Raw genomic sequence first — 25,841 nt, forward strand, 5'->3', positions numbered from 1 at the left:
CTACAATAATACCCAAGATACAAAATACTATAACAACCATAATGCATAATACTGTAAATCATATATATATATATATATAAGACACACATTTTGCAAACACTAAAAGTGTCATTTTCAATTTGAAGTCTAAGTGTTGAAGTATGAAAAATATACAACTAACAGCTTAAGTTTTGTTTCAGTTCAACTAGTTCAACACTAATAGCATTCCAATATACCCGGAGCTCCCAACGTAAAAACTTAGGCTCTGATACCAGATGTAATGCCCTGCAAGGGATCCAAAAGAAATAACCTAAAGTTTTACTAATTTTGGTAGCATTTTTTTTTTTTTGAAACATGAAGATAAACCATTCACATCAAACACATAATAGCAGAAGCAATAACATACATTCAACTAAAAGCATACAAAATAGGTTACATTCCTTAAGGATCCCATGACATTGAATCACATTTAAATCTAATCTAATACTAAGTCCATCAAATACCACATCCATATGAAAGAATAATGAGAGTCCAATGTCCATTTAATATGCATTTGTTCTGAATGCCCCTTGGAAAACTAATTCAGAATGCTCATTCATCCACTATACATGTCACGAGGTATGAAAGGCTTAAAAGAATATACATATGTAAAAGTAGAAATACATCATCCTCTTCGAATCCATGATATGTACAATAAAATAAATGAAATCATCCACCATACATGATATATCCATACATCAATAAAGATATAATATCCATAATAAAATATAACCATCCATCATAATGATCCATGAACAGAATGAAGATAAATTCCAACAAAGAATGCTCCAGCCACGGTGACCACAAATGGATCTCAATGACCTAAGAGTAAAAAGCACTACCACCCGATCGCGTGGAACCTAAATGGCCCACTCCCATCGTGCTAAGGAGATAGTCTCAAGTCCCAAATAGGATATCAAATTTAATTTTAAATTAATATATTTATACATACATATTTTAAATAATGTTAATTAATTATTATAAATTTTTTAAAAACTTTTACAAATTTTATTTAACAATATTACTCATTTTATAATTATTAATAATATAAATATTTAATCAAATTCAATTTTTAAAAACACATTAAAAAAAAAAAGAAAAATTAAAGCGTATGTTTTATAAGTCCGTCAGCTTATGCAAAGGCCTGCGGTGGTAGGTACATAGTACCTGTCATCGCAGTACCTGCAACACAGGTGTATTGTTACATAGAGCCGCGACAAGGGGTGGGGTGCGGGGTAATTCCCTCCCCCCCATAACTATATAATTTATTTATTTTAGTTTTAATTTTTTTTTATTGAATGTTTTCAAATGAAATGAATTCCATATAATAATTTTAATTATATATATATATATATATATATATAAACAAAAATCTCCAACCCTAGTCTAATAGGGAAAGATAAATGTCTTATCAAATAAATATTTTCTATGAAATGAATTTAATCCCCATTTGTAAATAAAAGATTTCAAAGCACAATTTTTTTTTAATGTGTGTGTGTGTGTGTGTGTGTGTGTGTGTGTGTGTGTGTGTGTGTGTGTGTGTGTGTGTGTGTGTGTGTGTGTGTGTGTGTGTATAATTTGACAACATACCCATTTATCAAATTATTCCTCTAAGCAGATTTTTCCATTTAAATTCAAACCCTACCAATAAATTTCTCATTACTTTAATCTACTATAGAGGATTATACATATCCTTTGATTTCATAATAACCAGATGATCAATTATCCATTTTAAGAATGCTTATTACTAGAAACATTCATCACAAGAATTTTATAGAAGACACTCTACAAACACGATGAAGACAGGGAAGAAAAGAGTGTATCTAGATTATGCAAAATTCACAAGTGTCTACTTGGACACTGATGCTGATTCGCCACACCCCAGAAAACTGTGGAGAACAATCCCCCTTTTAGAACCTTCTCCTTTCCAAAAATTTCTTCCTTCCCCAAAATTGATAGTCCCTTGAAAATGAACATCCAATTTGTGAGAAGGAGTTCTCTCCCTGAAATTGGGGAACTAATTGTGCATTCACCCCAGAGAACTCAACCTTTTAACTCTTTATTAACTTTTATTTGTCCTTCTTTTATCTTTTCCATGCATATAAAATAATCAATTAAATTACTTTATTTAATTTTTACTTGACCTCTTTTTAAATTAATTTATTTAATTTAGTCTCATGCACGTATTATGCAATCATGAAACTTTTAATAAATTAATTTTTTTTTCCCACTTCTAATTTTTTTTTTTGAATATTGATATTTTTTTGATAACTATTTATAAATTTAAATAATATTATTATTTAGCATTTATTTAAAAATGCACTCTAAATATATTATTATTAAATTAACTAAATATTATCATGTTCCAAATTTAAACTTATAAATTTACCCTCAAATTTAATTCTTTATATAATTAATTTCTCAATTAATTAAATAAAAATATTAAAATATCATATAAATTTTCCATTAAATTAAATCTTTTAATTAGACTTAATTAACAGAAAATTCACCAAAACTCCCAAATTAAAATATGAAAATCCATCATAGAAAAATTCATACAAAATCAAACTAAGGGGTTAAAATCATGAATTAACATCATCCGATTCATTCAGAAGGTACACAACTCAGATACTTGTCCTAATTGTCAATTAAGATGGATGGTTCAAAGGATTTAGGATTTGGACTTAAGAATTTATCTCCCCTCTTTTACCATTGAGATAATGTGATAGGGTACGCTCATCCTGGCAATTCAGGGAAGTCGATACCCGGTACCTGCAACCTACATAAAATCCATGCATATACATACACAATATATACTAAGCTAAATAGGTAATGGCAGGAAGTGGTGCATCATGTAGATCCTAACTAGTAGGTGACTACGACTCCCTTCCTTAACCACATCATAAATGCCATACGTAAAGAAAACAAACATGCACACCATACACATGCAGTATGGGGTAAGTATCCATAAGAAAACACATATGATAATCCATCTAACTAAACATCATCAATAACTTAATAGCATTGTAATAATCATCATGCACACATGAAGTATAGAGTACCAAGTAATCTCATCATATATCAACTGAGTCTGAAACAATATCTAATAATCTCAAGATAATGCTACTAATCATCAAACATAAAACTGGCCTAAAAGAGTTTGGCAATAATAGCATAAATGTAAACTAGGAAAATGTAGACTAGGGGTAGGCACTACACAGTGGTTTACCTAGTTTAATGTTCATTTTTTATTCCAAATAAACATTTTTTTGTTTTTTTTGGGATTTGAACACAACTCTCCACTATGAAAGCTTCAGTGATTTAACATTTTATCCCATCACATTTGACACAACCTTCTTAACTATTATGTTATTTTTCAATTTTTGATTAATTAAAAAAATACCACTTTGACAGGTACCCTTGGAAGGTCCACATGGAAATAAACTTCCATTTGGTAATATTAATTAGGCATGGTTTTCTATTGATCTGGTAGAAGTATTGTGCCATTTTGCAAAGATGGGGCATGGGGCTTTTGTGTGCTTGATGTTTGAGTATCCTATTAATCATTTTCCAGAGACTTTGCTCGTTGTTGTTGCCCAAGTCAAAGTTAGTTGCATGTGGTACTTTTGTTTCATTTATTTTCTATGTTTGTGGCACTTAATTTACGTTGACTAATCGGAATGCAACACCACTTATGTAGACCAACTTCAACATGCTTTAGCATGATATATTTTCTACTATTTTTCCTTATGCCTTGAGGGAAATCTTAGTAGCAACATTGTACTTAACCAACTTTGGCATATTAATCTTCAAATTGTCCTTTAGAGTATGATGGACATCCATTCAAAAGATCCTAGTAGTATCTCAAAAATTATAGATGCATGCCAAGAGATAAAGGTAAGACAATGAATTCATTACAACACAATTATGTATACATATTTTTATTGTTGTGTATGTAGGAATAAAGCTATATTGTTTGCCCACATTTTAACATGGACTATTTATGCATATCATGTCTCACCTAATGTGCCATAAAGAAAGAACCAAGAGCCACAATTACTGGTAATTTTGGGTAAAAGTCAGTATTAAAAACATTAGCCATGTCGTTGCTCAGGGATTGTGTACTGGGGACAACTAGGGAACTGCATGTTTTCTTACCCGCTAGTAAATTTCAAAGAAACAATTGGAGAGGGCCCCTATAATTTACATTTTATTATCTTAGAGTTTCTTTTGGTTTAATAGTTAGGTTATTGTTATCATTATTTAACACATAACTTGCAATTTTCAGGCATTGTCTCTTGCGTTGGACATGACACCCTTTTCTTTTGCAATTGAACTTGCGACTTTTGCATCTAGAAGCGAGTATTTGAATTTTGAAACATGGCTAAATGATAATTTGACCATTCATAGGGATACCTTATTTCAGATAAAAATTTTGAATGATGCTTATCCCTTTCAAATTGGTTAGAATGAGTAATGTTGTATGCTTTTTTTAGTGACATGGATTTTATTTGTTTAAAATAAATTTTTATTTAAAGGTGGTTTACCTTTCTAGAGAAAAAAGGTGAACCAAAAAATGTTTTGGTCATTAATGCATACTATTTCACAATCATTAATGCATACTATTTCATGGCATTGACTACTTGTATGTCTTTTAAGGGCTCTTCACCTTTCTAGTGAAAATAATGACTGAACAAATGTTTTGGTCACTAGTGCATACTTTTTCTTGTCATTGACTACAGGCATGTCTAAATTTTTTGAGAGAGAGAACATTATTTGAAGCATCAAATGATGCACTAGGAAATTTAGCCCAATGTTCTGGACCTATAGTCAATCTTTCTTTGGATACCACTACAAGCTTCTTTAAGGTTGGTCATATTTTTCTCTCCCTGATATATTTAGAATGAATGAATGTATCTTGCTTTGCTATAGGACTATGATTTTTTTTTAGGTGCTTTAGTCTAATGTTGGCCAATTGGAGTCCTAAGATCTTGTAGAAGAAATGAAATGGTTACATTCTGCAATGGTCTGTGTGAACCCCTAATTATTAAGTTTCTATGCTGCAGAGCAACCACCATCTAAAGTATTTGCTGCTAATATTGATGAAGAGTCAAATTCTTATTTTCAAAAGATCTATGTTGGGTAGTTAACTACTGAGGATTTAGTGCAAATGCTTGCATGCTTCAAGGAGTCTACTAAGAAAAGGTATATTACTTGCTAACCAATTATCTAGTATAGTTGACTATTGCAGCTAAATAAGATGTCATTCGATGGATTTAAAGTCTATATTATTGTCATTTTTTTCTTTTAAATTTTCATTGATTCAAAAAATCATGCAAAATATCTTAAATTGTTTTCCTTTTAGATCATCCAATATCATGCTAAGCATATCTATACATTTTGACTAGTATCAACCTACTCAGTCATATGTGGGCATTAATGCATTTCATTCTTTGTTTGCTCTGCCTAGGGGGTAGTACTCATTATATTGATCACCAAAAAATATATACATATGTTATGGAGAAGATCCTCCAATACTAAACTAAAAATACATCCTTAATGATAAAGGTATCCAATACCCTCGCCAATTGATGCCAACCTAGCTACAACTTCCTCCAAAAAAGGTTTGTCATTAACTTGAAAAAATGACAAATTTTTTTCCATATCATTAACTTGAGCAACACAATTCTTGAAGATCATCGACTTTTTTCATAACCTTTTTCTTTTCCTTATCTTCCAGAGTAAACAATGCCTTTAGCAACCCACCTGAGAGATTGACATCCATTAAGTCTAAGGCCACAGTCACTTGGTGAAAGAGTTCATCCACAAGCATTCTTTTGACCATACCATCAACAAGTGTCAGGTGGCCTATAACTTGAATGATGGGCAAGAAAAGGTCGTGAATAATTTTTCCATCATGAACATGATGGCCAAACCAGTAATCTGCCCCCATAAGTGCAATCATGGTCACCTTCTCCCTTTCATTGGCTTTGTTGAAGATGCATTGTAACTTCTCTCCCAATGATTCCCTCAACTCCACTTCCTGCAGGCACTTACAACTGATTCCCATCATCTACGCCATTGCCTCCCTTATCTTTGTAAACTGCAAGTCTTGCAACCAAAAACTAGAGAGATCTACCCTATTGAGGGGTTTTTTTTAAAAACTCTGGTAGTGCCAAAAAAGGTTGCAAACACTCTAGACTTTCCTACGGCTACCATTGTAAAGCTTGAAGGACTCTACAATAGTCACACCTGACAGAAGAAGGAGCTTGTCCTTCTTGCACAAACACTCTAGACTTGCCTACGGAGGCCACCATTGTAGAGATTGAAGGACTTTTCAATAGTCACGCGTGATAGCATTACATATTTTAATCAATAATATAATATTATTATTTTTCAAAATAGAACCAAACATTGCAATTTTGATGCAAGGGACCAAATTTTTTTGATGAGGATGCTATATGTGTGACATAAGTTTCGGCAACTATTTGTCACAATTTTGATAAGATAGAGCATAGCATTTCAATTTTGATAAGATAGAGTTTTGACGCGTATTTGTTACAATTTTTATGGAAAAGAGCATAGCATTTCGATGAGGATGCTATACATGTGATGTGAGTTTTGACCTGTATTTATTGCAATTTTAATGGCAAAAAGCATAACATTTCGACAAGGATGCTTACAATGCTTGCAGGTTGAGGCAGATATCCTGATAATAGTTCTGTCGATATATCTACAATAGTAACATCAAAATTTTGATAAACATTTTGGGTTCCATAAACTCGATGAAAAAAGATCGATGACAATGTTTGTCATTTTGTCGACATAGTTGTGTCAAAATTGCGACGAATCCTCCTTGAAAATTAGGTCTAAATTTACTAGTGAGAGTTACTAGCCATTATGTAGTAATTATTAAAAGATTTAAGCTTTTCAACTTTCTCTTTATCCATTTTGGTTTCTTGGAGCATTAAAATATCCAGTTTATGCTCTTTAACAAAATTTTAAACAATATCTAATTTATGAATACTATTCAACCCCCTAATATTCCAAGTGATAATATTCATCATAATTTTTTAGGGGTAAAATCCAAAATAGTTGCCTATTTTCCATCAGCAATATTCTATAAACTTTCACTTTCTCTGGTTTTTTTAGATGTTTTCCTTCTAGGTTTCTTTGGAGTACCAACATTGGGCTTTAGTTTTGGAAACAACTCCAATTTACTTCTTTGAGTCTCCATTCCTTTAGTAACGGTATTACCTTTCTTTTCTGTTTTCTTTCTTTGAATTTGTTTCTATTTAAGTTCCTTCTCTTTAGATTTCCCATCCATTTCTTTGGATTCAAAGATATTCTTAAAGGAGATAATCTCTTGACACAGGGGATAATTTTCTAGTGATAAGTCATCACTTCCTCATGATATAGGAGTAGGCCCATCAGAATCATGTAGTCACACACATGTATTTCTAAACTCCCCTTGAGTATCAATCTTCTAAGCTCTTGCATTGCTATAGAAGAAGTTTCATACTCCCTCTTAATGTAGAAGAATATCATAATCTCAAACATCAAAGATTTTTTCTTCAAGAGCCTCACTTTATCCATCTTGATCATCAGGGTCTTTGGAGCTACTGTCATTAGATTGAGTTTGGACAATAGTAGTAGCATATGTACTAGTAGTTACTCCCTTAGAGGCTTCCCCCACGGATTCTTTTCATACTCACTTTGAATTTGATATCTAATTTTCTAGTGATAAGTCATCAATTCATCATGATATAGAAGTAGGTCCATCAAATCATGCAGTCACACACATCTATTTCTAAACTCCCTTTGAGTATCAATCTTCTAAGCTCTTGCATTGCTATAGAAGAAGTGTCATACTCCCTCTTAATGTAGAAGAACATCATAATCTCAATCATCAAATATTTTTGCTTCAAGAGCCTCACTTTATCCATCTTGATCATTAGGGTCTTTGGAGCTACTATCATTAGATTGAGTTTAGACAATAGTAGTAGCATATGTACTAGTAGTTACTCCCTTAGAGGCTTCCCCCAGGGATTCTTTTCATACTCACTCTGAATCTTATGTCTAATTTTCTAGTGATAAGTCATCACTTCCTCATGATATAGGAGTAGGCCCATCAAAATCATACAGTCACATACATGTATTTCTAAACTCCCTTTGAGTATCAATCTTCTAAGCTATTGTGTTGCTATAGAAGAAGTATCATACTCCCTCTTAATGTAGAATAATATCATAATCTCAATCATCAAAGATTTTTCCTTCAAGAGCCTCACTTTATCCATCTTGATCATCAAGGTCTTTGGAGCTATTGTCATTAGATTGAGTTTGGAAAATAGTAGTAGCATATGTAAAGTACCAACCTTCTTTTCCTACAAGAATTTCCTCAACCATAAAGGAAAAGATCAAGGAAAATGAATTTTTACAATACATATAGAAATAAAATTTAAGAGAGAATACAATGAGTAGATAAATCATCACTTCCTAGTAATCAATGTTACATTTCCACTTGAGCTAACTTTAGAAGGGAGATGTTTCATTCTCAAATAATCTATGAAGTTATTTTCTGATTTGATGCATATGGACCTTCATTGGAGTAACTCGTGCAGATAAGTATTCTTGTCTTTGAGTATTACATTTATCTACTCATTATATTCTCTCTTAAATTTTATTTCTATATGTATTGTAAAAATTCATTTGCTTTGATCTTTTCCTTTATGGTTGAGGAAATTCTTGTAGGAAAAGAAGGTTGGTACTTTACATATGCTACTACTATTATCCAAACTCAATCTAATGATATTAGCTCCAAAGAACCTAATGATCAAGATGGATGTGAGGCTCTTGAAGCAAAAATATTTGATGATTGAGATTATGATATTCTTCTACATTAAGAGGGAGTATGAAACTTCTTATATAGCAATGCAAGAGCTTAGAAGATTGATACTCGAAGGGATTTTAGAAATACATGTCTGTGAATGCATGATTTTGATGGGCCTACTCCTATATCATGAGGAAGTGTTGCCTTATCACTAGAAAATTACATATCAGATTCAGAGTGAGTATGATAAGAATCCCTGGGGGAAGCCTCTAAGGGAGTAACTATTGGTACATATGCTACTACTATTGTCCAAACTCAATCTAATGACAGTATCTCCAAAGACCTTGATGATCAAGATGGATAAAGTGAGGCTCTTGAAGCAAAAATCTTTGATGATTGAGATTATGATATTATTCTACATTAAGAGGGAGTATGGCACTTCTTCTATAGCAACGTAAGAGCTTAGAAGATTGATACACTAATACATTTGGTACCAAATTGCAACGGCACTGTCGTTGCAATTTGGTACCAAATGTATTAGTGATACTTAAAGGGAGTTTAGAAATAGATGTGTGTGACTGCATGATTTTGATGGGCCTACTCCTATATCATGAGGAAGTGATGACTTATCACTAGAAAGATAGATATCAGATTTAGAGTGAGTGTGAAAAGAATCTCTAGGGGAAGTCTCTAAGGGAGTAACTACTAGACTTGACTTCCTAGGGTCATTGTTCAGAGGGAGATTTTTTTTTGAGGTGAAATCCTTTGTGAATGATATCTTCTCTATGAGGATAAGTTCTAAGTGAAATTCCTCGTAATGCATTCTTCTTTATGAGAGAAAATTAAGGTGAAAGCCTTTGTACCACCCTCTGACTGGGTTCATGGTGGTTACTATTTCACATATGATATGTAATGAAAGGTGATGATCTTTCATTGACATATATAAATAGAAGGTAACCATTATAAGATGATGATCTTATAAATGGTAGACTTGTTATCGTGAATACTTCATTAAATTGTTGTCCCAAAGTGTTGGAAATCATGATAACAAATAGACATAAGGTGACCATTGTAAGGTGGTGATCTTATAAATGGTAGACCTATTATCATGGTTCTTTGGGTTGGACTTTTTCGAACACCATGATAAAAAACTTGTTATGATTCTTTGGGCCGAAACCTTCTAAACACCATAGTTATTACTATAGACCACACTTAAGGTGGTGTTTAAAAGTTATAGAAATTGATTCAATTGTTTGTTATGTAAGGTGAGAAATTTAGCCTCATAGTGAATTGAATATCATATTGAGATGATATCTCTTCTTATTCTTGAGAGCATAATGCATTCTATAAATCCTCCCTAGCTAAGAGGGAGTGTTAAGGTTGTAGCTTCTATCAGATTGATTTTATTATGAGATACCTTGTTGATGGTAAATCATATTTAAGATAAATATCTTATATATATAATATATTATGTATGTAATATAACATATATTATGTATATTATATATTATTATATAATAATATAATAATATATTACATATATGGTTAACATATTAATATTACATATATGCTTAAGATGAGTTACATGTATGGTTATTTATATTACTATTATATTAATATGTTAACTAGTGATGTTTAACCATAGAGACACGTCTCTTCATGAGACATGTCTTCTCTCATATTTATAAGCCTTTATTTGCATTTGGAACACAATCAATACAATGACAATTGTTATTACATTTGCAACGATCCTAGAAAATCAACAATATCTTCACATAAACCCTCATTTGAACATTAACCTTACATCAATGTAGTCATTCACATCAACATAATATTATATTTAACTTTTGCCTAGATGAATGAAAACTCATAAACACATTAGACATTAACACATAGATTTGGTAATGCGGAAACCCTCCAAGGTGAAGGTAAAATTGTGGTGGGGATGACACCCACAAAATCTTCACTACTGCAGCAATAGAGTGTGTCTGTTAAGGCTGCAATATTTGATCACTTCTAATGATCTACCCTGTGAGTGGTCTTCCTATTAAAGTCTAAAAGAACTACTAGGTTCTACCTTAATTAAAGGATTTCTACATCACAACTAAGTGAGTACTATGTTAGGAGACTTACAAAAGCATATTAAATATACTCTATTAAGCAATTTAAACCTTGAAACACCTATTAAGATGTTCAGTATACGATCCTTTGGTATGCACTTACAATGTTGATATCAAATATCCTTTGTGCAATGTATTATCACCTTAATGTGACTGATCTTCTTTATCTTTGCACAAAAAATTTCACTGCACTTCTCAGTCTCTTTTGTCCTTAACACATTGATTCACCTCCAAAACTTTGCATACAAACAAACTCTTCATCCATACATGAACTAGGTCATATAACCTCCTTAAAAATTTGTTTAGGTGAACCTTCTAGATCACAATCAATGATCTAGATTTATTTGTTTTGTCACTTAGTCCTTGCAATTTTATGATTGGTGGATTGTCTCAAATAGGGACTAATGATCTTCCATTTGATGTGTGATCAACTCCTTGATTACCTCCTTGATCTTCAAAACACACTTCTATCTCGATAAAAATGGTATACATCAGACTTTGTGTCATTCCAAACAAATATGCAAAACTATGTTACTTAGCACTAACAACATACTGACACTCGACATAAATTGTTTCATCCTGTTGTCCCTCAACCTTAGTTGTGCTTGACATGTATTGAATTTCTTGGTGTCAACTATTGTCCTTGATAAACTCAACAATCACAGGCATACTTGAAAACCTCTAGCTTGCTCTTTAGTAACTATTGCACACCATATTACTTGAAATATATACAAGTCCTCAATACTTAGCTCAGCCTATATAGAATGACTCGATCGTAGTGATGACTACACAACCCTTCCTTGTGAATGGCTAAGTTTTCTACACTAATAGACAACATGACTTAGGGATCAAAAACGGTAACTTAAAGAGGTCTAATAAGTGATAACCAAATAAATATAAGGGATAATAGTACTTAATGAAATATAATATTATGGAACACTTGGCCTCCCAAGGGAGTTGGAATGAAGATGTGGGGTCTTGCCTCTTAAAGGAGTTGGAATGAAGACATAGTTTTTGGCCTCCTAATGGAGTTGGAACAAAGATATATTCAGAGTTTTGCCTCCTATGAGAGTCAGAACAAAGGCTCAAAACTACTTGGCCTATGCAAGATAAGTAATGATACTCCACTAGAGTCCCTACATAGTTATCCAATAGTGTGTCTAGATAGTAGCCTAATCATGCACTAATATGTATGAATTTTATCCTTGTGTGTTTTTCCTTTTGTGACTATGGTTGAGTCATTATCTCCATGAACATGATAGGGTAGGCCTACAAGTTCCACGTGGTTGCAAGGCATTTCTATAGGATACCACTTTTGGGGATCAAAGAAACAAATATTTTCCAAATGCAAGATATTATTGACTTATCCCTCTTTCTCTTATCCTGTTGACTTCACTTTTGTAGTTGCACTTGGGTGAAGACTCTTCTTGCTTTAAATTGTTCTTGTATCTTTGATAAAATGCCTAGATGTATAACCTTTATGTAATTGTTGCCATTAAGTGGATGATGCCTCAATATTATTTTATCAGGTACTACCTAGCATGTAGTTATCTTTAATTTTATGGTGTATGTTTATGTCAACATGTCCTCTCTTTTATTGTTTTGAACATCTTCCCGATGCATGTTTTGACACTCGTGATCACGTGTTTAGGATATGTTGGATTCCTTTGGATGGTGTCAAAGAATGTTTTGTCTTAAGATAGTTTAACTTATTCATGTTGTAGACCTCATCAAAAGATGTCTAACACATTTTGAATGGAGTTAATCAAAGTCCAAATGCGAAAGTTATGGCCTAAGAATGAAGGAAATTTTTAGCTGGTTGGGAAATCTCTTGCAACAAATTCTATTCTTTTGCAAATTATCATATGGAATAACCATATTGTTGTATGGTTGGGTGAAAATACACTTACAAGACCATAGTAATAAAAAATGCAATTCGGAAAATAGTGGGCACTTTTCCTCATCTCTGAAAGGTAAAAATTATTGTTTCAAACATCCTTTTGAGAGTTGCATCCTCCTAATCCATGATAGATTGACACCAAGCCCTCCTTGGGATAGTTCATTATGTCATCTCTTTATCTTAAAATTTTGACTTGTAAATTAACTTGTATCTAGGAACTTGTACTTGGTCATTATAATAAACTCCATATAAAATGTAATTAGGGTTAACATAATGAACCTTGTGAACTAATCATCTAGATGAAAAATGAATATGTTGGAAAGTAATGAATGTCTTGGGAATCTTTTTTTCATTATGTGAGTCTCCCACTTGTGATATTTATGAATGATGTATCTATGTTGTATGCTTTATTTAACAAATAAAATATGTTAGTTTATGTTTAACCCTTGTTTCGAAGGATTCTTGGGGCAGGGCATTACAAATATGCATGTAATCAGTTCAATATGTACTATTCTTTGATATCATTTGTAATGTATCTTTTTTTTGAAGAAAGTATAATCTTCAGTGTCTACACATTCTTTTGTATCTTGTTGTAAGACAATTCACAACTTTTGTGTGCAAGTTCTCTTTCAGGGTATAGTGTGTTTCCTAGGTAGTGTTCTTAAATCAATCATTTAATATTTTTCATCATATAGTGAGTGTGATTCTTACTATTATTTCTTTCATTTGTTTTCCACAAAAATATTGGTTACGTGTTGTGCTCTTTTTATCTTAGTTATTTACTTCTGCATATGAATTGAATGGAATATATAGAACTAATAATATCTTAAATTTTAATGCATGTTGATTTACCCTCCAACATCTATAAGTGTTCAACAAACCCATCTCTTTCACCATTCACTCTTCTCTACATCTTGCCCTACCTCTTTCCCCCCTTCTAAATACTTTTACTCGTCCCTCCCCCCCAAATATAGACCTATCTCTCTACCTCTCACTCTTTCACTCACTCTTCTCTCTCTACTCTCTACTCTCTTTATCTCCATATCCTTCCCACTACATACTTTGGTGCAGAGGCACCAAAGCAAGGAAATGATCAAGTGTAAGACATCAAGAATACATGAAGGTTCAAAGACATCATTAAGGGTCAATTAGAATTTTTTCAGGCCAATCATGGCCATTTGTAATGATCAAATTAATAGCATATGTATACATCTTAAAGGTCCTGATAAGAATAAGGGGGGCCAATAGTGCCAATATAAGATTAAAATAAATAAAAAGGGTCTTAGATAATGTTAGATTTACCTTCGAGAACATTGAGAACAAATTAGAATAACGTTTGAATAGAATAAGACATTAAAATGTAAGTTAGAAACTCAAATATTTGAATTCTAATAATTAGGAGCATTTTGGAGGGAGAATAGTTTTAGACCCTTAAATACATTAATAATGACCCAAAGTCAGTTTGGATCAGTTGGGGAGGTTTTTTACCATGTTATATAACCTAGGCACTTAAGGCATAGGGATAATAGATGTACAAACTAGAGATGATATTGTGTGGATTGTGTTTCAAAAGTGAATAAAAAAGCTTCATTTATATTGGAAATCTCTTGATTTTTGTCATTGTTCCCATCCCAAGGTTATGATTTGAATATTTTCTAATATTATTCATCAATACAAATATTTCTATTGAATCACTTGATTGTTTTATTACTTTCCTTTCAATATTGGCATCTTGTTGTAGCAAACAAGGCATTCCCTTAAGGCCAATTTTGAAGTTTTTAGTATGAATGGAGTCATTCCATGAATGTAGTTGTTGTTTCTCATGGAATAGACTCTATAAAACTTTTACAATATGATACTAACCAAAAATATGTAGTAGGAAGAGATATCACAGGTGTACACCATTGGGAAGAGGAGGAAAATGACACAAAAGTGGTGCCATAGGTATAGTAGTTGGAAATCTACCCAAAGGAGGTCATGGTTTTATGTAAAAAAATTAAAATTAATCATCATATACATGGTGTAGGATCAAAGAATAGGTCCTGGAAGTGATTTTTGGGTCGGATATGAAGAGGTTCTAGTTTTTGGCCTTGTTTGGTGAGGGTTTCATAAAAATCACATATAGAGAGTTTGTGGATTCAAACCAATTGAATAATCATTAGTTTAGGATCATATTAAGATATTGTACCAAGTTGTATGGTTGGGCGATAAGTATTCCATATTTATTCCTAAAAAGAGGTTGATAGTATAACAACAGAGGCATGGTCCAAAACAACCATACCTCATCTTTTGATATTTTATAGAGAAGCCAAATGGGTATCTGAATATGAAATTTATTTTCCTTGTGTTATGGGAAAAATTGGAGAAAAATGCAAGAGGACAAAATTTGAAGGCTAATTGGGGCTTGTAGGCCTAGTAGGCTAGGATGTTTGGTTTGCCTCAGAGATAGGCTCTTGATACTTGATAAACTGGTGATTTGGGTTGTATTGGGGTATTCAAAGCCATTAGATTCCTAAGAAGTCTTTGGATAAGTCAATTACTTGATTTGGGCAACTTAAGTCTTAAAGTTGTGTTGGGAAACCTTTGAAAAAACACATTGTTTGGAGTATTAACTTGGAAGGGCCCATCTTGCTCTGCATCATACTTCTGACTCACTCATTTCCTCCCTAGCTCTAGTTTTCTACATACCTCTAGTTCCCTCCTTACCTCTAGTTAAAGTAGCAAGATTATGAGAAAACAATTGTGAAGTGAAAGAAAGATCTTGCCTATCCATTTACTTTGCATGTGTGTCATGATTGATCAAAATATTTTTCCTCATTATGTTTATCCTTCATTTTAATAAATATCTCACACTTAACTAAATTACGAGCTATTATGCTTTAGTCATTTAAAATAATATTGTATTGCCTTTTGGAAAATTTATCTGGAGAAAAGATGGTGTTATCAAAGATCATGAGAGCTTGATTGGTAAGGATCTTCTTTGGGAAAACTACTAGATTCAATTCACCAATTTTGGAACAAGGATCAAAGAGAAGAACCACCTAAGTCATATGTTGTAATATGTTAGTAAGCACAAATATATGATAATGCAATGAATGCTTTTATGTTCCTTAAGTAAATATTGAAGTCAAATATGAGCTCTTGCATGATGGTTGTCTTTTCTACAACACCTTAATGTATGATTTATGATGTGTCATGCACAGTCATTAGGCAACAAATAAGTGAGAAGGGCTCTCCTTTGAACCTAGTCTAATCTTTGAATTTGAAACTTTTAAGGTCACTTCTATGTTCATATATTAGACCTAGATTAAAGAAAGATTGAATTAGATCAAATATGAGCTCTTGGTGTCTAAAAGTGAACTATACTTGTCTTTTATACAACACCCCAACTTACAATTTGAGATATTCCATGCACAAGCCATCAATAACAAGTAATTGGAAAAGAGTCTCCTTGTACCTAATTCAAAATTTAAACTTTTTAGAATTGCTTCTATACTTTTCAATAAGTGCTTGTGGAATCTATTGTGTAAGGGTTTTTTCGTCAACATTTTGGATCACACTCTGTGACCCATGATTAGGATGAAAGAGAGAAAGCAAAAGGAGTAAATGAGATGTGTTGCAGATTCAAGCTCTCTAAAAATAGAGGGATTTAGAGCATTGGAAGAAAGGTCAAAAGAGACCAGAAGAAATCAAAGCAACCCCCCCACCCCCCCCACAAAAAAAAAAAAAAACAAAAGACCAGAAACAAACAAATAAGAAACTTAAAAATGAAATTAAAAAAGAAAACCAATATCTATAAAAACACCTTATCAAGTTAAATTCCATTAATTTATCAATTCCTATATAAGTATACACGGAATATATACTAATCATTACACAAAATCCTTTTTAAGTCCATGATATCACTATCACACATTTAACACTCTTAAGATTTAAAAAGTAATAATGCGTTCTCAAATCTCATAAACTACACCTCTATTCAAAGTAATTTAACATCAACTTCAAAGGAAGTGAACATTTCCTAAAATAACAATTGGTGTGGATTTCATTCAATACGCATAAAACCTGAGAAAAGGATTTTATGATCTAGTGGCGGCTTAGGATGGCTATTTTTAAAAATAATTAATAGAAGAGCTTTTGGATTAAAATAATGCAGAAAAGAATAGAAAGAGGAAAAATCTTGTTCACGAGGCAAAAGCAGCAAATAATATGGAGGATAAAAAAATACCTGACTCTCACGCCGTTTGTTTCCTGTGCAATGTGGAAATCCGGTAAATAAGAAAGACAAGACAAATGAGAGGAGACAAGAGCAAAGAAAATGTCTACGACGGAATCTCGTGCTACCTACGTACTAATCTCGCTTCCCAACAAGAATAGAGAATAGAAATTGAGGGCACCAAAATATATGTCCCTTCAAAGAGCAACTCTTTTTGTCCTTTTTAATATTGGATTAAGATTTAAGAATCCCCTTTAAACTTTACCTCTCATTAAATTATACCATCACATGATTGTATTCATAAAATGCACTCAAATGTATTATTATTTTATTTGATTAATAAAAAGTAAAGATATAGGAGGGGAAATTGGGGTGAGTTGGTTAAGAAATTATTGATAAAAGAATCTACTTTAGTTAGTCTTTTTGAGTGGCAGTTGTGGTTAGCTGTGGTTGGCGTGAGTTTAGGAAGATTAAATGGGTGTGTTCTTTAAGGCCCTTTGTTTCAAAATCTTAAAATTTTAGTCAATATGTTTATTATATGTTTATGGGTGAGTTAAAGTACTTAAATTACTCAAGTATATGGTGAGTGAAAGTATTTCAATTATTGCATAGGTTAAGTTCATGTTTTTTATTTTTTTTTAAATTCTGGTGGATATACTTAGTATATGTTTATAAGTGACTAAAATTATTGTATGGATTAAGGTCATTTTTTTTTAATTCTTACATTTTTGGTAAATGTGTTTATTATATTGTTATTGGTTGAATTAAAGCACTTAAACTATTGCAGTCATCAAGATGGAGTCACATTAATTTTGTCATTATTGAATTGTTTAAAAAAAATTGAAAAATACTTAGTCCATAATATGTACAGATAATTAGTTATGATTGCATACTTTTTGTGTCCCTTGATGAGTGGTTGTTTAATTGATGTAACTCATGAAGATGCGTTCTTATTGTTTGTGTATTAAACAAAACTATTTGTAACTAGTCCTTAACTTTATAAGCTATGGGTAAAAGTTTAAAGGTAAATAAAGATCGTTGGAAGAAGAGTACGAGTTTGATTAGGTTTTTACAATAACTATCAAATATAATTGTTAGGTAGATCCATCAAAAGATAAATATATTTAAGCTTGTCTTTGACGTCAAGCAACATAAGAACATTCAAGTGAATTAAGGGTCCAAATATCACATTGAAGACTATAGAGGATGGAGTTGTTAGTTGAATTGCCCTCCTCAACTATAACATAAATAATCTCTTTTAATGTTGTAGTGCCTATACTAGCAACTATGATGTTTATTATTTTTTAATAAATTTATTAATGACATCATTGATTGTGTCAAAAGAAAATATATTTGTATTTTCTTCTTTCTAATTTACCTTACACCTATAATTTTAATATTGATTGGAAGTTCAACTCTTGAACATAGTTATGATTTTTTACTTTTCAATTTACCTTTGCATCTACCATTGTAATAGTGATAAGAAATTCAATCCCTAAACAACTCACTCATATGCTTTAACATTGCATTCAACTTTAGCGTCAATATGTTATACTTTCCTTTCTAAGATATAATTTATTTCATCTAATTTTTATATGACTAGAATGATTGAAAAATATATTCCTTGCATTATCCCCCTTCATTTTGGACTCGTTTTGACTAGTTTGTTAATTATTTAATGAAAAAGTACAAATAAGATGTTTTTCATTGATAATTGGCACATCCCTCGAGCCTTACTTTTTTCATATACACTTATTCTTAGGAACCAATCGTAAACCTCAAATTCATATATTCCCCATATTAATCAACCAACATCTTTTGGAAGTGATCTAGGTTTTTCATTAATCAACCTTAGAAACCATAATAAAATTTTAAGGCTAACCTAACCCTTTACACTCAAGTGTTGTACTAGAATTTGATGCATATAAAGAATTTGTGTGGTCATTGGAGTTGTATTTAAAAGGGCAACTATAGTTCATTCAAAGAATATCTAGCACCTATAAATGAATTCAGCAAGAGCATTCCACTTATATTTTTGTTGTTGAACTTAAAGCATCTTTAATTCATTTTATCTTGCATCGACATGTATGTCATATCTACATATTTCTTTGTTTGTTGTCTTTGATCATTCTCCAATCCTCCTCTACCTTTCTGGTTTATGAGGAGAATATCCCAAATAAATATTATGGTCCACTTTATGGTTGAGGTTTCATATATGGACATCAATATGAGGGTATCACCATTTAGCCATCAAATCATTATAGTATATGTATCAAAGAATTTTGTATGGTTGTAGTTTAACATAATTTAATATATCTATGCACATTTAGGTGTTGTATTGAAAATGACTAAGGGTGTCTTTTTGGATACTTTGGTATGCATCACCTTACCTCTTCAAATGAGGCTTAAGTAAATGAATGTTCCATTCCATATTATTCTTTCATTGGACATATTATTGATGTCACTTAAAACAATGTAGTAAGATCAAATTAAGGTAATGCACTGAATGATTCATCATAGTTGAAATGTATTAGATACAATTAAGAGAATAAAAGTGATACATATGAACTTATTTTTGAGTCAACACACAAGACACTTGTTTTTCAAATTTACGGTGACTGAAAGTATTTCAATTATTGCATAGGTTAAGTTCATGTTTTTAAAATTTTTAAAATTTTGGTGAATTTATTTAGTATATGTTTATAGGTGACTTAAATTATTGTATGGATTAAGGCCATATTTTTCAAATTCTTATATTTTTGGTAATTGTTTTTATTATATGGTTATTGGTTGAATTAAAGTACTTAAACTATTGTAGTCGTCAAGATGTAGGCACATTAATTTTGTCATTATTAAATTGTTTTAAAAATATTTGAAAAATACTTAGCCCAAAATATGTACATACAATTACTTATGATTGCATACCTTTTGTGTCCCTTGACGAGTGGTTGTTTAGTTGATGTAACTCATGAAGATGAGTTCTTATTGTTTATGTATTAAACAAAACCATTTGTAACTAGTCCTTAACTTTATAAGCTATGTGTAAAAGTTTAAAGGTAAATAAAGATTGTTGGAAGAAGAATATGAGATTGATTAGGTTTTTACAATAACTATCAAATATAATTGCTAGGTAGCTCCATCAAAATATAAATATATTTAAGATTGCATTTGACGTGGATTGCAAGCAAGCAATATAAGAACATTCAAGTGAATTGAGGGCCCAAATCTCACATTGAAGACTATAGAGGATGGAGTTGTTGGAGACAAGTCAAATTGTCCTCCTCGGCCATAACATAAATAAATTCTTTTAATGTTGGAGTGCCTATAATAGCAACTTTGATTTTTATTATTTTTTTATAAATTTATCAATGACATCATTGATTGTGTCAAAAGAAAATACATTTGTATTTTTTTCTTTCTAATTTACCTCACACCTACAATTCTAATACTGATTGGAAGTTCAACCCTTGAACATAGTTATGCTTTTTACTTTTCAATTTACCTTGCATCTACCATTGTAATAGGGATAAGAAATTCAATCCCTAAACAACTCACTCATATGCTTTAACATTGCATTCAACTTTAGTGTCAATATATTATACTTTCCTTTCTAAGATATAATTTATTTCATCTAAATTTTTTATAACTATAATGATTAAAAAATGTATTCCTTGCATTATTCCCCCTCATTTTGGACTTGTTTTGACTATCTTGTTACTTATTTGATGAAAAAGTACAAATAAGATGTTTTTCATTGATAATTGGCACAAGCCTCAAACCTTATTTTTTTCATATACACTTATTCTTAGGGACCACTCGTAAACCTCAAATTCATATATTCCCCATATTAATCAACAAACATCTTTTGGAAGTGATCTAGGTCACTTATGAAATTGTAGAAATGATCCTCAAACCTTAGAAACCATAATCAAATTTTAAGGATAACATAACCCTAATCCTTTACACTCAAGTGTTGTACTAGAATTTGATGCATAGTAAGAATTTGTGTGGTCATTGGAGTCGTATTTATAAGGGTAACTATAGTTCATTCAAAGAATATCTAGCACCTATAAATGAATTCAACAAGAGCATTCAAGTTATATTTTTATTGTTGAACTTAAAGCATCTTTAATTCATTTTATCTTGCATCATCATGTATGTCATATCTACATATTTCTTTGTTTGTTGTCTTTGATAATTCTCCAATCCTCCTCTACCTTTTTGGTTTATGAGGAGAATATCCCAAATAAATATTATGGTCCACTTTATGGTTGAGATTTCATATATGGACTTCAATATGAGGCTATCACCATTTAACCATCAAATCATTATAGTATATGTATCAAATAATTTTGTATGGTTGTAGTTTAACATAATTTAATATATTTATGTACATTTAGGTGTTGTATTGAAAAGAACTAAGGGTGTCTTTTTGGATACTTTAGTATGCATCACCTTACCTCTTCAAGTGAGGCTTAAGTAAATGAATGTTACATTCCATACTATTCTTTCATTGGACATATTATTGATGTCACCTAAAACATCGTAGTAAGATCAGATTAAGGTAATGCACTCAATGATCTATCATAGTTGAAACGTATTAGATACAATTAAGACAATAAAAGTGATACATATGAACTTATTTTTGAGTTAATGCACTACACACTTGTTAATTATCTCACAAAACTCCAAGACATTATTATGACTAAAAGAGGTAAGCAATATCCCACATGAGCCCCCTATGAACACAAGTAGGTAATTAATTAAATTTACCAAATATATTTATAATGTAAGAACCAAGGAAAGTTGGATAGAAAAATAGGAGTAAATGAAATCCTCTTTGTCGCCTTTTAACGCTTTCCAAGCACAATAAAGAAAGTTATTATTTTATCTCCCCTATAAGTGGAGTAAGAACTTGCATCCTTCATATGTACCAAAGTGAAAATAATTATATTCATATCCTCCAAAATGCTATAAAAAAAGTGTGAGTTGATGATTCTATCATCACTTTTAGATATACTAGTACTACATGGGTTCCAAAAGAAAATGCAAGTACTTCAAAGATATTTAAAGAAATTCTTTCTTAAAGAGTACAAGGATAATGGGGTCTATAAAGAACCCTACCATTTTATATATATATCAAGTACAAAGTTTACAAAGATTGTCGTATGATATAAAGATGAAATTTAATTAATTAAAGAAGTTCACAAGTTATATGATTCAAATGAAATTGATATATTAGATTAAGATCCTTCTCATAAGAGTATTAAGGTTAAATTTTTTAGCATTAAATTCTCTACATCTTGACTTCATCTTTCTTGCATCATTGCCTAGAGCATTCAGTACATGTTTTCTTATTATTTGCAACCGTTCTCTAGTCATTGACTCGGGATCCTTATAGAGGCTAACATAAAAGGGAGTAATAATCCCTATCATGTATCTAGACTGCCAACTCTATAATGAAGATTTGTTTTCCAAAACAATGCACATAAATTCAAGACACATTGAATGCAAGCATTTAAGGTTTTAAAGAGGCTAAATTCACACTCGCATAGATCAAATCTACAAGTGCAAGATCAATCTCATAATTACATTCAAGTGATTCATAATAACAAATAATAAATTTCATTACAGAATAATATTAGTGTAAACACTAATAAATCCCCTACACATAAACAAATCATTAAAAAATGGTCTTAGACATAAGATATTTGACTAACAAGTGTATGATGAGATCTAAGACTTATCTGTGTAGTGATATTTTATCTTGTACAATCAAGGTTTACTTTTCATATCCTTATGTAGGAGTAATATTGACAACATATTATTTCTTCTCATTATATGTGCTATAATTAATATCTTTTTATAGTTTTACAAGATGCTATGTTTACACTATTGTACTAAAAATTGGACATAAATTTGCAACATTTTGAAAATGAACATTTAAGTTTTGATAGAGAGTTGATCCACACTTGCACAGATCAAATTCAAAGGTGTGATACAACTCAATGGATTTGACTCAAAAACTACACATTTGAATCTTGATAGCAATATCATAATTGTGTGGTTCTTGCTATCAAGGTTCAAACCCTATTGGAGCATTGTTACCAAGTTTTTCATGTTGAGGACGTACCTTGTTTGTGACCTCAACAATTCATAGCTTCAAACAAAACCACAAGTACCTTATAAAATAATTAAAACAAAGAGTTGCTTGATAGGTATATATCATAATTAAACTGCCACCAATTCATAGTAGGTCCACGACTTTGATTCAAAAACTATAGAGTTGAATCATGATAGCAAAATCATAATTGTGTGGTTCTTGCCTCTAAGGACTCAAAACTCTATTGGGGTGTTAATGTTGAGTTCTCATGTTGAAAACAAAGTCCCTCGTTTATGATGTCATCGATTCATAACTTTGTATCAGAAGCAGTTACCTTTACCTTGAAAAAACAACATTAAAATGAATCATTAAACATGAAAAATAGGTCACTGAATTTGACTCAAAAACTATACACTTGAATCCTACTAACAACATCACGATAAGGAAATACAAATTATGTCAGGGATGGACAAGGCTAAAAATCAAGCATTTTTTTAACTATGTCTTGTTTGTTATGTTGTGGATTGCTAGGATGGCCCAACTATGAAAACTCTAGACTGGCCCTGTGTGGCCTTTTTTTATTTCAAAAACTTTGATAGTAGAATTAGGTTTAATCTTCTTATGTTTCATACTGCTATGAATTTTTTATTGTTAAGTTTGATAAGTGTTGTAGCTAGTTAAATAGGTTCTATGGGAATGTGTCTTTGATATTAATTGTTGGGGTTGTGACTCTGCTAATTATGATATAGATAATTATCTATTGTTATCTTGTTCTTAAGGACCAACGCCCGTACGCCCTTATTTTGACTACTTTAATATGAAAACAATATCACAATAATGAAATAAAGCATCAAAATAGTGAACATATATTTTGAAATAAGGGGCAGGGCGTCAAATTTAGAAAGCCCAAATCAAAAAACGTAAAATTTACGCGGTAAGGCGCAGGCAGTGCGAGAGGGGACGCCAAAGCTTCCTAGTGGATTGTGTTTGTCGTGTCTTGGATTTGGCATGTCCTAAGCAAAAACAAAACAAGTATGTATGTATATTCTTCTTGTTAATTGTGCCTTGGTGCGCCTCTTTTATCCGTTTCCCCTCGGCTTCTTCCTCCCCGGATTCCTCCTACACAGCTACTCTACCTCCTTCTAGTACTATTATACCATCGCCATCACGACTCCCTGCCCCCTCCTTCATATTTAGGATGCTCTTTTTGGATCCATATTTGCAAACATCTTCTTATGCCCACAAACACACACAGGAAGAGTTAGGGGAAGATCAAGAACAGGGGATTTGAAAGAGGAAGTGCAAGAACAGGGGAGAGTTAATGGGAAGAGAGTGCATGAGAGAGAAGAGAGCAGCATCAATGGCGGTAATGGACGGCGACATGCTGTTTGAAGTGTTGAAGCACCTGGACTCGAAGTCTCTGGCCATGGCGGCCTGTGTGAGCAGGCGATGGAAGCGAACGGCGGAAGAAGAGGCGCTGTGGGAGGGCATTTGCACAAGGCATTGGCATTCCATGGGCCCCCAAATCACCTCCGTTGTTCGAGCATTGGGAGGATTCCGCCGCCTGTACATCCACTGCCTCCGCCCCCTCCTCAAATCCAACATCAAATGTGATTCTTCTTCTACTTCTTCTTCTTTCACCAGAGATCATTTCAATCTCTCGCTTTCCCTCTTTTCCATAGATTGCTATGAGAGATTAGGGCGCCGTTCAGGAACCCCCAATTCCTTGAAGTTCCTCTGCTCCAACAAATACCACTTTTCTCCATCTTGCTCCGCCTCTTTCCCATTGCACAAAACCGCTCTCCCTCCGCCGCCTCCGCCTCCGCCCTCTTCTCCGCCGCGTTCCGCCGCCGGGGCATTGTGAGTTTTTTGGGGGCAGTTTCGGAATTTTGATGTGGCCGAGCGGCTATGACCCAAACTCTGCACTGCGCTTCACTTGTGCGAGTTTGTCTTGTAGGGGCTCTGATGCCAATTTCTCTTTATATCATTTCAAATTTAATGTAACCCAAATCAAACTTGACGCCATTTTTTAGCTAATTTCTCTTTGTATGATGTCAAATTTAATGTAACCCATATGAAATTTGATGCATTTTTCGCTAATTTCACTTGATATGATGTCAAATATAATGTAACCCATATGAAATTTAATGTAACCCACATGGAATTTGATGCATTTTTCTGTATTTCTGTTCGTGTGAGTATGTGATGATCGGGCAATACATGCCTACCCACATTGCAGGGTAGCTTTTCATTGCAATGCCTTTTGTTTGCTGTTGATGCCAGTTTCTCTTTATATCATATGAAATTTAATGAAACCCAAATCAAATTTGACCAGTTTCTCTTTATATCGTATGAAATTTAGTGTAACCTGAATCAAATGTGATGCGCAATGCCAGTTTTTCTTTATACCATATGAGATTTAATGAAACCCAAATCAAAATTGATGCGTTTTTCTGGATTTCTGTTTCTGTAACTACGATGAACTAGGAATGCATGCATACCCACATTGAAGATCACTTTTCACTGTAATCATTAATGTTTACTGTTGATGCCAATTTCTCTATGTATCATATCAAATTTAATGTTAGCCCAAATCAAATTTGATGCATTTTTTGTGTTTTTGTCTCTGTCAGTATGATGAACTATGAATGCAT

General features: G+C 32.2%; 1 pseudogene across 1 annotated transcript; it reads left to right on the plus strand.

The window, feature by feature from the left end:
• The first annotated feature begins 24,232 nt into the window (after positions 1-24,232).
• LOC149556715 (F-box protein GID2 pseudogene) lies at positions 24,233-25,224 on the plus strand (annotated as a pseudogene). The gene has a single exon (XR_016364757.1). The product of XR_016364757.1 is annotated as an F-box protein GID2 pseudogene (transcript).
• Positions 25,225-25,841: the final 617 nt, after the last annotated feature.

Source organism: Cupressus sempervirens, chromosome 5, assembly GCF_028749045.1.
Source record: "Cupressus sempervirens isolate cs-2001-9-10 chromosome 5, ASM2874904v1, whole genome shotgun sequence".
NCBI classification, from domain to species: Eukaryota; Viridiplantae; Streptophyta; class Pinopsida; order Cupressales; family Cupressaceae; genus Cupressus; species Cupressus sempervirens.